Below are 15722 nucleotides of genomic sequence, written 5' to 3'. Positions count from 1 at the left end.
CTACAGTTTACTACAGTTTTCAAAGCTATACTGCAGATTGACACACATTGCTCATAGTTACAAGTGTTCTACGTTATCAGCAATAAGTAGTGTGAGTCAGTGAAAATACTGCAAAGTGTCCTTCCTTAGTTTTGAGTTAATGTAAGCTTTGTTAAATATATAGGCTTTTTCCCCAGGGTCAGCATTGACTAAAGGGAAATCTTTACCTGTAAAATTCAGATTCTGCATGGGATCTGATTGGGTGAAGAAGTGCATGGGTTGTGCAGTTCCATTCATACCATTACAGCTTAACACAGTTTTAGCAAAGTGTTGTAACAGTGTCTGAGAACTTGTGGTCAGTGTTTTGTTTTTTGTTTTAAATTAAATCCACATCCAGATATTCTAGGAATTCATAAATGATATGGATGAACGACTAAATGACTGTAAAGGATTTTTCTTTATTTTATTTAGCATCTCTTTTCTTTTTTCCCTGAGGTGCTCGGTACTTTACCAAGGTTCTTTATCTCAGTATTTAAAACAAAATACAGTTGGAAAACCCTGTTTAATGTTAGACAAATAAAGGTAATGGTATATTTGACCATATGTGTTGTTCTAAAAAGACAGTATGCTCAAATGTGCCAAGAAATTTAATTCCTGAAAAGTATGCCTTATATTTTCCTTGATGATATGCTTTTAAATGTCTTGTAGAAAAGGTCCAAGAGGATGATAAAACTACTTTATATGACTAAATGCAAGAAAACTTGAAATTCATTGCAATACTGACATTCGTTTATTTTTAAGTTAAAGGGACACTGTCAAGTAATTTATAATTAAAACATGACCTCTCTTTAAAGCGCTTATAATCTAATGGAGAATGTCCTCCAGATTCTAAGTTCTTTTTTTTTTTTTGTTTTAAAAAAAAAATTAATGCTCTGTCTCTGAGAAATTAAATAAAAAAATTAGCCACTGTTGATTCATGCCTTTTATTTATTGTTCTGCTTCTGCTGCAAAAGGCAGCCATCCAGCCACAAGGGGAGCAAAAGCTGACTAACAAACCAGAACTGTGCCGAAATCATTGAAGAGGCCTGTGACAACATAGAAGTTTACAAATAAAGCCAAGTTGGCTTTTGCGCCCTATGAAATGGAGTGGGGGGAGGGGAGGAGAGATTCAGCTGTTGCCAAATAGAAAAATGTGGTATAGGGGTAAGGAGTGGGCGTTTTATTTTCAAACTTCTCAGAAGGCGTCCTGTCCTACACAATGGAGAATTTTCAAAATGTAAACCTTTTATTTTAAAAAAATACTTGACAGTGTCACTTTTTGGAGTATCCCTTGCAGGGGTTGAAATTTGCTCAGCGTAGCACTCTTTGGGAAGGAGCGCAAAATTAGCAGTTTACGAAGAACTTCTCAGACATCTAAAGAGTAGAAAGATTGTCCACTTTGACTAGTGAGATATAACGATCATATCGGGCAAAGCAGAAAGCTGCTGGTAATTTTAACCCCTGTCTAGAGCAGGCCTATAACTTTATTTGGGAGCAATTACTTTGTTGCCTTTAAAACAGCTCTGTAACCACTCTTTTTATGATTAGCTATAGTATGACCTTTATCCCTTTCAAACTATGCAAACTATTCAATGTAAATTAGGATTCAATTAAAGATAGTTGATTATATTACAATCAGATGGCATTGATGCACTAACTGGAGTATATACAAATAAAGCTATTAGTATGACTTTTGTATGCTAACAGCAAAATATACCTACCTATTCTAAAAATGATGAACATTAATATTGTATAACAGGACTGCAGGGGTGGGGAGGGAATATATCCTCTTACCTTAAGAGGATTTAATATTTTTATAACTGTTTTCCATAAAACTTTATTTTTGTCAAATTTTTAGGTATTTAATTTGTAAAATAGATTTTGCTTTGTACTAGCATACAGAAAATAGGGTATTGATTTAAACTTTTTGAAGCCACATGATCAAGTAAATTTGTAATAAAAAGTCAATGGATCTCTATTGGTTGTACTCACTGTTTTCATTTCTTGTACGTTCTAATGCAGTGGTGCTATACGTCTCCCAAGAAAAAAGTAAACTGAATTTGGGGAGCAGTCCTGTGGCACCTTAAAGTAGGTTTTACCCACAAAAGCTCATGACCTAATACATGTTCGTCTGTAAGATGCCATAGGACTGCTCATTGTTTTTACAGTTACAGAGTAACATAGCTACTCCTCTGTGAATTTGGGGAGGAATGGAGTGGGATGAGGGAGAAAAAGGATAAATATTGACATAAATTGAAATGATTTTTCATATCCAAGTTACTTTTACTGTTAGTCAGTGACGATTTGGTAGATATGCATTTTTATCTAATGCTAACACATACAACTTTTAATAATTCAAATCTGAAGTTCTTGATTGTGCTTCTTGACATTATGCATCCATCTTTATGTAATCCGGTACCTGTAAACTCTTAAACTGACCCTTGGATTTTTTTTCCTGGCCTTTAAGAAGAAAAAATGCTTAGTCTCCTCAAAGCCTTACAAGGTTACCATGTTATATTTTTGCACCTTTACATGTTTCTTCTCCTTCAAAAGTCTCCCCTGTTTCAAATTCTTAAAGATAAACATTTAAAGCTTTTTAAGCAAAAAATACGCTAACTATTTTGGATTGGGGACTTCAGTGGATTCAGCAACTTTCACAAGTATTATTTTTTTTAAGTCCAGACTTTCCATTTCAAGGCATATACCAAATCTGATTGACTTGTTCCTGTTATTTGTAAAGTTGTCGGGGATGGAGGTGAATATCCTGACATTGATGTACAAGAATTTTAAAACAGGTTTATACTGCTTGGGAACTTGTGCAAAACATGAAAACTCGGTATAACTTAGTGCTGAATTTTCTGTCTTTTGTCAGCTCAGTTTGTAGAAAACGAGCATTGGTATATGATCAGCTAGTTAGAAATTAGATTACTCATTCAGAAACCTACTACTAGTTCATGGTAGTTTTCAGAAAGGTCAGGGATTTGCTGACATTCATTCCGGAGAGTTTTAATGAATACTGTCAAGATTTTTTTAAAATTAAAAATCATTATTTAAAATCAGTTATGCTAATACATTAACTTTTTAAAATTTCCTGGTTTACTCCACCTTCACTTTTCCTCTCCCATGTTAGCTGTCTACTTTTTTGCAGTTAACTCAGTTTGGGTAGTTAAAAAGTCACGGTCAATTTTGACGTCTAAATTTTGACAGCTCAAGTGGTTGAAGGTTCTATCTCTGCTTCTGAGTTTCCTGCCAGTTCATGTGCTTAACAACCATCTTTTATTATTATTTAAAATATTCTCTCTGTACTTAATAAAACTTTTTACTCTTTAACCTGCCCCACAAAAACGGAGGAAACGGAGGATAGCTTTGGTAGTGTGACAGTGAAGCTGCACACACAGTGCTGTCAAAATGATCATTTGTCCTTTTTGTCAAAACAGTCAGTCTTTTTCTCTAATCGTTCAGCTGTGGGAACCTTGCATGTTGCTTGTAAAATGAAAGGTAACTTAAACGAGATTAATGGTGTCCCTTTACACTGGCTAGGTTCACTTCGCTTTCAGTCAGTTTAACACTCTCTGGTTCTCTGCCATTATACAAAAAGCTTTGTGTGGGTTGCAAACATGGCACCGAGGTGTCATCTTTTTTTTTAACTGCTCATGTATTTTTAATATAATGAACTTCTCTAAACCTGATATTTAGACATTTTATTAGCCAGAATCTAAACTTTGGACTTCGTGTTTGGCATTGTTCATTTAAAACTAATCTCTTGTGTGTTTGGAATTACTGAGAGCAATGGTCTGAATGCAAATGAAAAATGCTGCTTTAAATTTTGGCAGCAAGGAATTTTTGTGTGAGTGGAGAAGCCAGGAATAGGTCGGACAGGTCTTCTCAAATGAGTGTGACTCATCTCCTCACTCTCATGTTCATGCTAGATAGTTGTCTTTGGCTTGCTTTGTGTTGGGTTTTTTAAATCTCCCTCTGCTTTTGTTTTTTGAAGTACATTAGTTACTGTGAAAATAGTCATTTGTATGACCAGGGCATTAGAGGCGTACATGAAGGCCATATGAAGTCATCTTATATAGCAGTTTGAAATGTATTCCATGATTAGTGAAATACAAAGCATGGGAAGATTACGAGGGTCAGGCGTTGAGTTTATCTATGTAATGACTCGTAATAGCCCTACATGGCATATGGGAACTGAATACCAAACTCTCTGCTGGCTAATCGGGTAGTTGTAGCAAGTCCCAAACGCTTAAAATTGTGGTGAGAGAAGTATAGGGGGAATTGAGGGTAGAGGATGGATTTGTTTTCTAGGGTTGCTTTTCATACATCTAGTGCATTGTGTGAAACTAAAAGAAACCGAAACAGGATCGTTTGCAATCTGGGTGCAAAGCAAGTCATTTGAACTGGAAGAGGTTATAAAAAAGGAGAGCGGGGTATACTAAAGCGAATAGAAAGACTTTGCATTGAAATGTTGCTTTGAAGATAGCCACAAGAGAATTCTGGACTCCTTCATGGGAGAGCCTATCATTGTGGTCCTTGGAAGGATCTGGCCCAATTTAGATGGTACCCGGATTAGGAAGTAGAGCTAGATGGCCCAGCAGACCTAGATGGCTTTGAAGAAGGTTTATGGTCTAAAACTGCAAGAAGATTGTTCAAGCACCTTCGGCCTACATTAAAGAGTAGATTTATCATCAGCTCTCAAACTTAATGTCTTACCACTATCCAGCATAGCTCCTGGGGAGATGCATGTTACCAGTCCTCTTACCGAACAGACGGTTGCATTCTGCCACAGTCCTTGGCAATATTTTCCAGAAGTGTTACCTTGGCAAGGCGCAGAGGAAGTTCTCAGAGTGAAGGGAGGAGGAGGAATACTTGTTGTGGAACAGTGCCTAAAGTCCCTTTCCCAGACAGCGAGTCCCTAGTCGGTATTTGTTCATCAATCTAAGATGAATTCTCTGCGTTCCAATGCATATGACCTCCACTTCAGACGTGCTGTGAGATTGGCATGTCGGCATCCCTCCCCCCAAGTTGCATGGTAGCGTAAAACCTGCCCAACAAACTGGTAGGTAAGCAGGAGTGACACGGTAGGTCCCAGATGGTGAGAGGGGGAAATAGTCCCATTTACGGAAGTCCGGTGCTGTACAGTTCATTGGGAACAAGGTATACGCGACTCTGCCACCTGCAATTCTAGTAAAACCCAACAGCACAGTGGAGTGTTGAGAGATGGGAGCATATCAGGTCTATATCTTCAAAAATCAGGTAGCAATTGATGTGCAGTAACTCCGTGAGGTGTAGGAGCACAGAAGGGAGATGGCTGGATTCTCTTCTGTGAAGCAATTCTGTATCTCTGATGCCACTATGGCTGTACCAGTGTAACAGAAGAAAATGTGGTTCTAAAAGTCGTATGTAGAGGGCAGTTTGCACAGGACTGGAGTTCTACCTGTGTTGGGGCGATTTCTTTGTGTGTGCAAATTATCTCTCTTCTCAGCTGCCTTGCCATTTCCTGATGACCATCCGGGGCTGTCGTAAGTTATTTGTCTCCATGTCAATTCCTGGCCTCCTTTTTCCATTTTGTTTTTGAGCTCGGATTAGGGGACTTCAGGCATGGATGTCATACGCTGGCCTCCTCACCCACCACGCTTGTTAGCCTGTCAGATTGGGCCCTTCGGTCTGATGGAGCCTGTTCGGAGGTAATAGTACTCAGCCGACTCTTTAGCTGGTTGTCCCGCTCATGACCAGTAGGTTCAGCATCACTTCTGTTATTGGCTATGAGAAATGGAGGCCCCTACATGGCCTTCTCTTTGGCGTTTTGCTCCTGAGACACAGTAATGAGGGGAATTAGAGCTGAGCACGGAAGACGTGGACTAAGCCCACCGTGTCATGGTGGAGTCTTCTGAGGAAAGAGGCTAATTTGCCTCTACTGTTGACCACAGGGATGCTGAGGAAGCTTTGGGCAAGAACTTGTAGCTTCGATCGAATTTGGAACCCTCTTGGCTAGTGAGAGCCAATAGGACAATGTGAAGGCTGTTCTAAGAGCTGATTGGCAGGGTCCGCTAAGTGATACTTCTGTTGAAGTGCCCACTTCTCTTACCAAAATGATTAGGCCCTGGCTCAAAACAAAAATCTTGATGCTGACAAACTTTTCCTTTTATCATCCAGTTTGAATTGTCTGTGGAGAAGGCTGTAGAAAAACCGTCCCAACGGCACCTGGATTCCTCGGGTCATCTTGATCCATGCCAATCTGGGGTAATCCTGACAGAGACTGAGACTATGCCTGGGGGTAGGATGTTGCTGGCTGCCTGGTGGCAGATGTCTTAACCCAGGGGCCCCCAGCCTGTGGCTCCAGAGCCGCATGCAGGTCTTCAGAAGTTAACACGTGGCTCCTTGCATAGGTGCTGACAGCAGGGGGCGGGAGTTACAGGCACTAACTTTCAAGTGTGCCGGGGGGTGCCCACATTTGCACCAAACCCTGCCCCCACTCCACCCCTTCTACCAAGGCCCCCGCCACTTCCCCGAACCTTCTGTGCTCTCGCTCCTACTCAGAGCCTCCTGCGAGCCGCAAAACAGCTGATTGGGGGAAGGGGTGGAAGTGCTGACAACATTGCTGTGTCTCTTTGACAATGGACATTGGTAAATTTTGGCTTTCTCTCAGGCTCAGGTTGGCCGCCCCTGTCTTAGCTGATTAATAGAGATCTGTTAGTTCACTTGGCCAGGAAGAGGTGTTGACTCTCTGCATGAGCATATGAAATCTGTCCTGAGTGGCTCAGTTCCCTTTTTTCTGAGAGATCCCATGGCCTCGGTACTTGGTCATGTGTGCTAAGTGGTCCACTGAGTCATGCTCGGCCCTCTTGTTCCGTGTACGGAGGAGTTGTAGGTCTGGTCGGTGAGGAAATGCAGCCGATGATGTCATTGGTGTGAGGCATGTGTGAAACCTATGTCTGTGTTGGTCCCATGTAATCTGGCACAATATCATGCAGCCAGTGCCTAGCTGAGCCTGGGACTTGAATAAAGACAAAGCGGCAGAGGGTCAGCTCATACAAAACTCAGATCATTCTTGTTGGCTGGAGTAAATGGTTTGAAGACTAGGCAGGGGGCTCTTTTAGTTTCCCTTATTTGTAAGGGTTCTCTGGTTTTTGTGACCCCGGTTCACTGCCTTCGGGATTATTAAGTTCTCAACTGCTTCTGGATGATTAGGCACCAGCAATGGCCAAGAACGCTGACTTTCTGTAACTCCCTGTTGCAGGTCTTTGAGATGTGTTGGCCAAGTGAACCTCACTGGGTATTCAGAAGGCCTATCAATGCTGGGGACCCATTCTGTCAATGTCTGCCTTTTTCCTTCTATGATCCCACGTGACTGGAGATCAGCAGAGGGGCTCAAATCCAGAAGCCTCTGCTACAGTCCTGAGGATTGGATGTTGGGCAGCCTAGCCTGTCTTCAGAGAGCAGCTCATGTCTGTGGAATCTGCTTTCTGCATCAGTCCAGCACAGCTAGTGGTTCCATTTCTGGGCAAGCTGTCAAGATTTTGGGGACTGGATTGTTTTAAGAAGGGTGCATGAAGATGGTTGTACTGTACTATGCAGAATAAGCTGGTGGTCCTTACTGGCCTTACACTCTATGGCTTTTGGGGGGTGGTATTATAACTTCCAATAAGGTGAGTAGAAGAGTCCATAACTTGCCATCAGTTTATCAGAATGTTGAATTTTTAATGGAGCAATGCTAGTCTATATGAACTCTGTGTGGTGGAGGAGCGGGGGGAGGGGAATAGCACCTGAGGAGGATTAGATGGTGTTTTCTTTCAGGTTTTCGTAAGAGGGATTTTTTTTAATGACTTGTCTATAGACTAAGATGGTGGAGTTGTTACTCCTGGGACATGCTTGTTAAAGGCAAGACCAGACAGAAAACAATGGATGTGGATTTTGTCTCAGCACTGCATGGCAGTGTTGCAGGGTGATGGATTACAACAGGGCTGGGCAAAAAATACAGCCCACGGGCCGCATCCGGCCCACAGGCCAGCGAGGAGCCTCAGACAGGCCCTCAGCCTGCCTCAAAAGCTGCTCAGAAAAGCAGCTGCAGGGGCCCTGTTTGTCTTTGAACAGCTGCAAGCCCGGGGGAGAGGCTTAGCATGTTGCCCCCTAGCACAATCTCATTGGCCAGTTTCTAGTCAATGGGAACTGCCTGTTGGAAGAGCAGACAACACATGAAGTATCCTTCCTTCCCCTCAGCCTCGCAATTATTCACAGCCACACATAGCCTGTGTGGGGGCAGGGCAGGCAGGGAACCTACCTGAGAAACCTGCTGAGCTGCTGCTTGGGAGTCACCTAGGTAAGTCTCCCGGCCAGAGCCCGCATCTGGCACCTTAGGCCCTTCCAAACCTCTCCCTTCCTCCTACATCCATAGCCAACATAACCCAAATCCATGCCCTCCCTTCCTACACCCATACCCCCTCCCAGACCCTGCACTCCAATCCCCTGCCCCAGGTCACAACCGCCTCTTTTACCCAAACTCCCTCGCAGATCCCACACCCTCTTCTGCACCACAGTCCCTTACCCCAAGCTCCCTTATTCACCCAACCTCCATCCCAGACTCCATACCTCCCCCATTAATATCATGGAAAAGTACAGCCCTGGATCACTTTTCAGATTTTTGTAGAGTTTTCCCCCCCCACCACCACCCTCCTTCAAAAATTATTGCCCCTCTCTGGCCTGCAAGCTATTTTCTGCAATTAATATTTGTGAATTAAATATTTAAAACTGATATGTAATGACTTTTGGCCAGTGTATGTAGTGGAGTTTGCAGATAGGCCTTTTGATCACACTGCATTAAGAGCTTGATTCAGCAAAAATATGTTGGACTTCCATGCTGCATTAGGCAACAAAAGTTCTGGGAAATTGGTTTCTGCAGGTGTTGCAGAGCTATACCGTAACTTGTGTGCTGAATCAAACCCTTTGGTTGGTGGCCCAAAATAAAGCCACTGGACCTGGGCGTGGTTGTCACTGAAAGATAAATCTTAGTAACTAGGAACAGTCATAATTCTTAGTTTGGTTATGGAGGTATAACAGATTAACTATGGAGATCACTGCACTGGGGACAGAATGGCTTGCTTGCCTTGTAGATAAATGACACATCTGTACAAGCAGTGCCAGGAACTGGGAGTCCTTGGAGCCTCAGTTCAGCATCTGGAAGCCAAAGACCCTGCAAGGCGGAGGAGAGAGATGGAATTACAGACAAAACCAGCATCTGTAGACATTGTAAATCAGGTTCTATTATCTCTGCTTTGGCTTCATCAGACCTCCACTTGAGGAAGCCTGGCTTATGGCTGGTGAGCGGCAAGGCAGAGTGGAGGGGCAAACCCTTGAGGCTCTACCTTTGATAGAGAAGAGACTGTTCTTCGCACACCAGAGTGGGCCCCTTCAGAAGATAGTTGTGAGCCGTAGAGGGACTATCTGGTGGCAGAGAAGCAGATCATTAGAACTATGGATAGCCAAATGCATGGCTACTGTGAGAGCCATCTGCTGACTTGCTTCTCAGCTGCACAGATAACAGACACCTAGGTAAACTTCTGACAAGTGCTGGGGAGAAGCTTGTGGTTGTGGTACTTACTAGAATCCATGATGTGGAGGTGTTTGGAAATCTACATGTAGATACCTAGGAAAGAGGCGTTTGGCCAGTTTATGTAGTTCAGTGTGCGGATAGGTCTTTTGATCACACTTCATTAAGATCTTGATTCAGCAATATATATGCTTAGGATGTTGGGGGTACCTTTTTCTGAAATGCTGTCGTAGCAGGCTTTGCATGTTGCAAGGCATGGAGGCACTTTGGAGATGGGCGGCTGAGAAGAGATTGCAGAAAGTATGGAGGGTAAATAAATTAGGTGCTGAGGAGCTTTGGAGGGTAAAGCTGGCCTAGCTGATCGATTGGGTTCTGCTTTAATCCCAAGTGATACCAGACCAGTGACATAGGAAGCTGATGAGGTTTTGGGAAGATTAAACGAGGAGCTGAGGGAACGCTGACGGGCGCAGTGGAGCAGCGGGACCGGATTAGGGCATCTGCTTGGGTTGTCAGTGATAAAATGGAATCTCTGCATATAGGAGAGAATTTGCAGTGGAAAATATAGCAAAGGCAGGCTGAGACTGCAGCAGTACAGCCTAGAAAAGGACAGGGTGTCAGATGAAGGAGTTAAGTAAGCACTAGGCATACCGCCAGCAATAAAAATTAGAAGTGTTTTGTACCAGTGCGAGAGGCTTACATATAGATGAGCTAGAATGCCCAGCAATGGAAGAGGGCCTTGATGTGATAGGCATTATTGAAACATGGTGGAATCCTAAGGAGCAGAGATGCTGTGATACCTGGCTATACAAAAATAGAACAAGGAGAGACTAAGTAATAGAGACCATGGAGTAACTCTGTACCTAAAACATTTCCATCAAATCTGAGAGAACTGGAATCGAACAACATATATTAGAATCTGCATAGAGACAAGTCCCAAGTCATAAAGATACAAATGCACAAGTACGTTACTGTCTTCCTGGTCAGGAAGAGACTATTGACTATTCATTGTTGAAAGAGAGAAAGAGGCAGTTGATTCTTCATAAAACTGTAATAAGGGGTTATTTCAGCTACCCATGTATGAACTGGTCAGGTCTTACAATAGAGCACAATTTGGAGAAGTAATTTCTTGACACCTTAAATGATTGCTTCTTGTAGCAGTTTATTCCAAAGAGATTCTTGATTTTTAGGATTAAATAATGCACAGGCATTGATTTAAGAAATATAGTTCAGCCATTAAGGAATACCTAAAACCAACCTAGTAATACTAAATTTAGGAAAAGAAAATTTCAGGAAAATGAGGATTCTAATAAAAAAGACTCTAACATCAAAAGGGAGGGAGGTAAAATCCTTAGACTCGGCAAAGATGACAGTTAAGTATCACAAAGCTCATAAAGATCCAAGAAGGTAGCCACGGATCTGAAGTTAAAAGAAAGCAGGGAGTCAGGCACAAATTAGTATGGTTAAATGGCAAGGTATAAGAGTTCCTGGAATCACACTAGTATCTTTCTGAAAATGGAAGCCCAACCCAGGTGAAGGGGCTAGAAACCTATGGCAGGTAACATGGAAAACGGTGATTAGGAGGGTTGAGGGTTTTTGAAGAGCTAGAGAAAATGCAACCTGAAGTGTCTTAGAGGCAGGAAGGCTATGATGAAATTTGAGCTCACTGAGGTATAAGGCTGTAAAAGGAGCAACGAAGGCCCATGAGGATTTTGCAGAGAAGCTGAGTGACTTGTGCAGTGAAACTGATGCAGAGAAGAGTTTTGAGATACCTGAACGTGATCGTCTCTTTAAGAGAACCTCATTTTCCTTGTTTGATTGGACGGAAGTGTCCAAAGAGGAGCTGCTGGAACAAGCTAATAAATTAAAGACCCGTGATGACCAAGACCAGAGTTCATCTAAGATTTCTGAAGGAACTTTGGAATGAAAAGGCTGAGTTGCTAATTAGGATACAGATCCTAATTAGCCCTCTAAAATAAATGCCTCAACAGTAGGCAATATTGTACCTCTTTTTAAGAAAGACATTACGGGTGAGCCTGGGAATTACAAACCAAAGACGTTTACTTCAGTACCAGGCAGACTAGTTGAAATAAAACATCTAGAGGAACACGATTGGGCCACACCAGCCTGCCTTCTGCGAAGGAAAACTGCACCTTTAATAATCTACAAGGATGTTTCGGATACATCGGCAAACCAGAGGGTAACGTAGGACTAGCTGACCTAATGTATTTGGATATCATAAAGCCTTCGTCAGTTCCTCCAAGAAGCTACTTAGGAAACTGAGTAGAGGGTGGGAGGAAAGTAGTGTCTGGAGGTGGGGGCAGATTATCTTGCTTGTTCTGGCCGTTGTGTACCACTCTGGCAGCACACAGTGATCAGGATCGTGGGCCAAAGTGGCCACCTGAGAATTCCCTCAGCCTGGGAGAGTTCTCAGTTCCCGCTGGCTGTGGGAGTGGAGTGTGCTTGTGTTTTCCCATTGCTCTACTGTACGTACAGGCCCCCGAGACAGCTCTCAGGGCTGCTGTGGCTGCTGACAGACCAGGAAAACCATCCTGAGCTCCCTGACTAGATTGTGGTTCAGGAGAAAACCTCAGTCTGGGAGGATGAGAAACTGGCTAAGGAACAGAAAACAATCGGATACTTTCGTCATAGGAACAAGGTTAACGTTGGGTGCCTGAAGGTTCAATATCAGAGCCCACGTTTAATGTGTTAACTGATGAGTTAGGAGGGGGAACAGGAGGGCTATGTAGGTTACCCAAGCCTTGAGAAGGCTGAGGAATATAAGCGGGGCCTGGCAAAGCAAGGAGACTAGGCAGATGGAACTGAATATTGAGTAATGCCCTCTCCTTCCCCCCCCCCCCCCAAAAAAAAAAGTTCAGTGGAAGAAATAACTTGCAATCCCTCGGCTATGTTTTTGGGTTTAAAAGCACGTAGGATGCATGAAGAATGGCATAGAAAATGGGGAACACTCTCTATGCAGACAGCGTATTGGATTAGGACGACTACTGATTTCCAGTTCACTTTATTACTCCAGTCTGTGATTGTTGGGCCACAAATAAACTCTGTTACCTGCTAAGGCACTTGGTGAGCATATAAAACGCTGACATTAGTTGTAATTTGGATCCTTCCCATGTTGTAGCCCATGAGGCTTTCTTAATTGCTTGGATTTTTATTCCAGATTGAGTGCCTGAGCAATGTTCTGAGGTCAGAGTGTATTAAACACTTAAAGCTTCATTGTTTTTAATACTGTAGTTTAATAGGTCTCCAGGACTTTCCTGTTTTTTCTCCTTGATGAGTTGGCAGTTACCCAGTGAAAGTTTTAGTTTTTGGAAAAAAGCAGATTTCCCCCCAAGCATTAATTTCAATATAATCCTCACAATTTGTAGCTTAAAGTATATCATCAGGTTTGCAAAGTTGCATAACATAGAACCCATTTTGCCTGCCTGACAGCAGTTGGCTATAGGAAGATCCTGTAATCTACCGTGCTTGCTGTTGAATGATTTGAGTTCTGATCCTTCGTATGTGCACTGAGCCGAGGGAGAGTCCCCTGACGATCAAAGGCTCTGCAGGCTCAAGCCTTTCACAGTTCAAGTTTTCATATTTGTTATGTTTTAATCTGGGATTAGCTAGAAAAATGTGTATAGACCAGTCAGAAAAGACCTTCTTGCATTGATGATTGTATTGCCTGGTCTAGTAATAGTGGTAATTCTTAATTTTCTAGATTGTATGTCAAGTTATACGACGACAAGCCTGTTTTTATTCTGAGGTATTTTTAGAGCAGGCATTTAATTTGTAATATTACTACTTTTTTTTTCAAATGTATTAAGTCGATCTGCCTTCAAATATTGTAGTTCAAATACTTCACAGTTATTGTTGGGGCTCTATAAATGGGATTCTGTACTTGTCTACACGTTGGCTTGAGCTTAGTCTGAGTGCCAAAGGTTTGAAGAGGGGAAAATGCTGTGTATATATTATGTCTTTCACCACATAATATATACAGGGATGTCAAGTCTTTTTTCCCGCATTTTATCTGTTGTGGGTCTCTGTCGGAGGACCCACGGATGTGGGTTGGGAGCATTCTCAGCTCTTAAATGGGGGCTGGAATAGGGAGGGAAAAAAATCACTCTGTTTTTAAAAAACTTGGTAGGCACTCAAATAATATCATGATGGGGATGTTGTCTCGTCAGGGGTTTTTCAGCTGTTAGATGTCTGAGACAAGTAGGTGTTAGATTTAAAAATAAAAGTTTTAAGTAGTCTGAGTGGGGGAAAAAAAATTCCTTAATTGATCAGATTTCATTTCCAAGATAGCTGATGCCATAAATCTACTCAGTCCCTAATCCTCTGCAGTCTTCCAGGAAACGCAAGGTAGACACGACCTGAATTGTTAATATAAAACAGGTAGGAAAATAAACCTTCATTTGAAAACAAAACTCTTTTAGATCTTTTTCAGCGACCGTAAAGACAAGCAAAAGGGGGTACGTATTTCCTTTCCCCATCTGCTTTAAGGCCAAACTGCACTTTTCTGGCAAGAATGCCACAAAGTAGAGAATCTGTGCAGGAAGGAATGTGACTTATTGGGGCGGACACGTATCCAGTAGTGTCTGACCCTAATGCTGCAGCTAGGGAAAAAACTGGGCAAGATGGAGGCATGTTCAGTGGGTGCATATTCAAAGACCCAAATCAGCGTGGGAGGGGGGTCAGCAGGCTGCAAAGTGCTAATTTCATCCGAATCAAATAACATGGAGTTGACAGCATAGGCATCCAGGAGTGTATGTTTGGAAGCGGATTCCTTCCACTGCGCTTCAGCTCACGTCTCTCAGAGTAAAGCTTCATTTGCTTGGGCTTTCCTCTGTGTAATGGTCCTTAGTGGTCTGACTCCTGTAAGAATTACATGCATGAGGGTGACCTTGAAACTTGAAAAGGTCCAAGTTCTCTGCAGTTCTTGTCCCAGTGTATGTTCTCCCATGCATGTGTATGTAATGCCTAGTAAGATTAATACGTTTCACGAGTTAAATATATAAACAAAAAAATGGCCAGTTTGTAAACAGGCTCATTGGTGGAGTGTAATCCCTTCTGTAGTGCCACGGTATTTTGTATTTCAGCCACACGCATTCTTGTATCTTAAAAGGTACAATAAATAAAGAAATCTCTATTTGTAATGCCATTCACATACTTGGTGAGCTGGTTTACTGTAGCTGTTAAGTTTGTGTTTAGGAAGTTAAATGTAGTCAGTATTCAAGATGTCATAAACTTTAATCCTAAATTTTGACTACCAGAAAAATTAAATGAGGAATTTTTTTTTTGTCCAAACATTATGTAAAGTTTTGTTTTTCCTTTGTATTTAGGTTATTATAAAGCTGTTGTTTCTTTTTAGCCATGACACATTGTTCTGTTCCATTGAGGTTTCTAGTCATCTTAACCTTACATTTGTAAATACTATTGAGAATATAATGCTATGTAAAAATGTGTCAGTGGCTCATGTCATATGTTTCTGTGGTTTGACTCAACCACCGAATTCTGGAACTTCTTGTACTTTGTACTTTGTTTAGATGTTAAACTTTTAACTCTTCTTCTCATGTCCAGTGTGGACCAACTCTTTATTTTTGGAAATAAATAAGCATGTAAATAAAATGAAAGGGTTTATAACCACTTATAAGAAAATTCTTTATTTGAAGTCAGATAAATATTGTATATTTTATGATATCTCATGTGGTGGGATAACAGAATCCCAGAGTCTGAAATCCAAGCAGTTGTCAGGACAATGAGATGCCATACGATGTACAAGTGAATTTCTTTTAAGTCATTCTGAAAAGGGCATCAGTTTCCCAGGTCCCGTCAGTCAGTCATCTTCCAAGAGTGCTAACTACAGTGTTTTGGAAAGTGGGGGGTGGGAGGGTTCAGAAGGAGATATATAGTTTTATTTCAACATGAGGCTTCTGGTTTGGGGCACTTTGCCAAAATAAAAATCTGTTAGATAAGGGGCAGGCCCATGGGTGCTCAGCAGTTCAATTTGAAACTGTCCTATCCGCCCCTACTGTGAAATTCTTTAGAACTATAGAAGTTTAACGTATGGAAATCAGGAACACAATGACATTTTTTTTCTCCATATAAACCAATATTTACCAGTAATCCTGTGTTTCTGTTTTTGTTTTTTGGC

The 15722-nt window shown here is 41.9% G+C and overlaps 1 protein-coding gene across 12 annotated transcripts in view; it reads left to right on the top strand.

Annotated features, from left to right (window-relative positions):
• The window catches only part of LOC106732606 (transcriptional activator protein Pur-alpha), a 46248-nt gene that overhangs the window by 9717 nt on the left and 20809 nt on the right, over positions 1 to 15722 (top strand). For 2 of the 12 annotated variants that reach the window (XR_012896287.1, XM_075900101.1), the window contains one exon: positions 1 to 950. This exon is cut by the window's left edge. The exons of the other annotated variants lie outside the window; for them this stretch is intronic. The gene's annotated coding sequence lies outside the window, so the exon portion shown is untranslated. Of the gene's footprint in view, positions 951 to 15722 lie in introns of those variants that run through there. 12 annotated transcript variants of the gene reach the window in all.

The sequence above is a fragment of the Pelodiscus sinensis genome, chromosome 17 (assembly GCF_049634645.1).
Source record: "Pelodiscus sinensis isolate JC-2024 chromosome 17, ASM4963464v1, whole genome shotgun sequence".
Taxonomy (NCBI): domain Eukaryota; kingdom Metazoa; phylum Chordata; order Testudines; family Trionychidae; genus Pelodiscus; species Pelodiscus sinensis.
The sequence above is the reverse complement of the archived record's forward strand: the minus strand, read 5'-3'. Positions and strand labels throughout refer to the sequence as shown.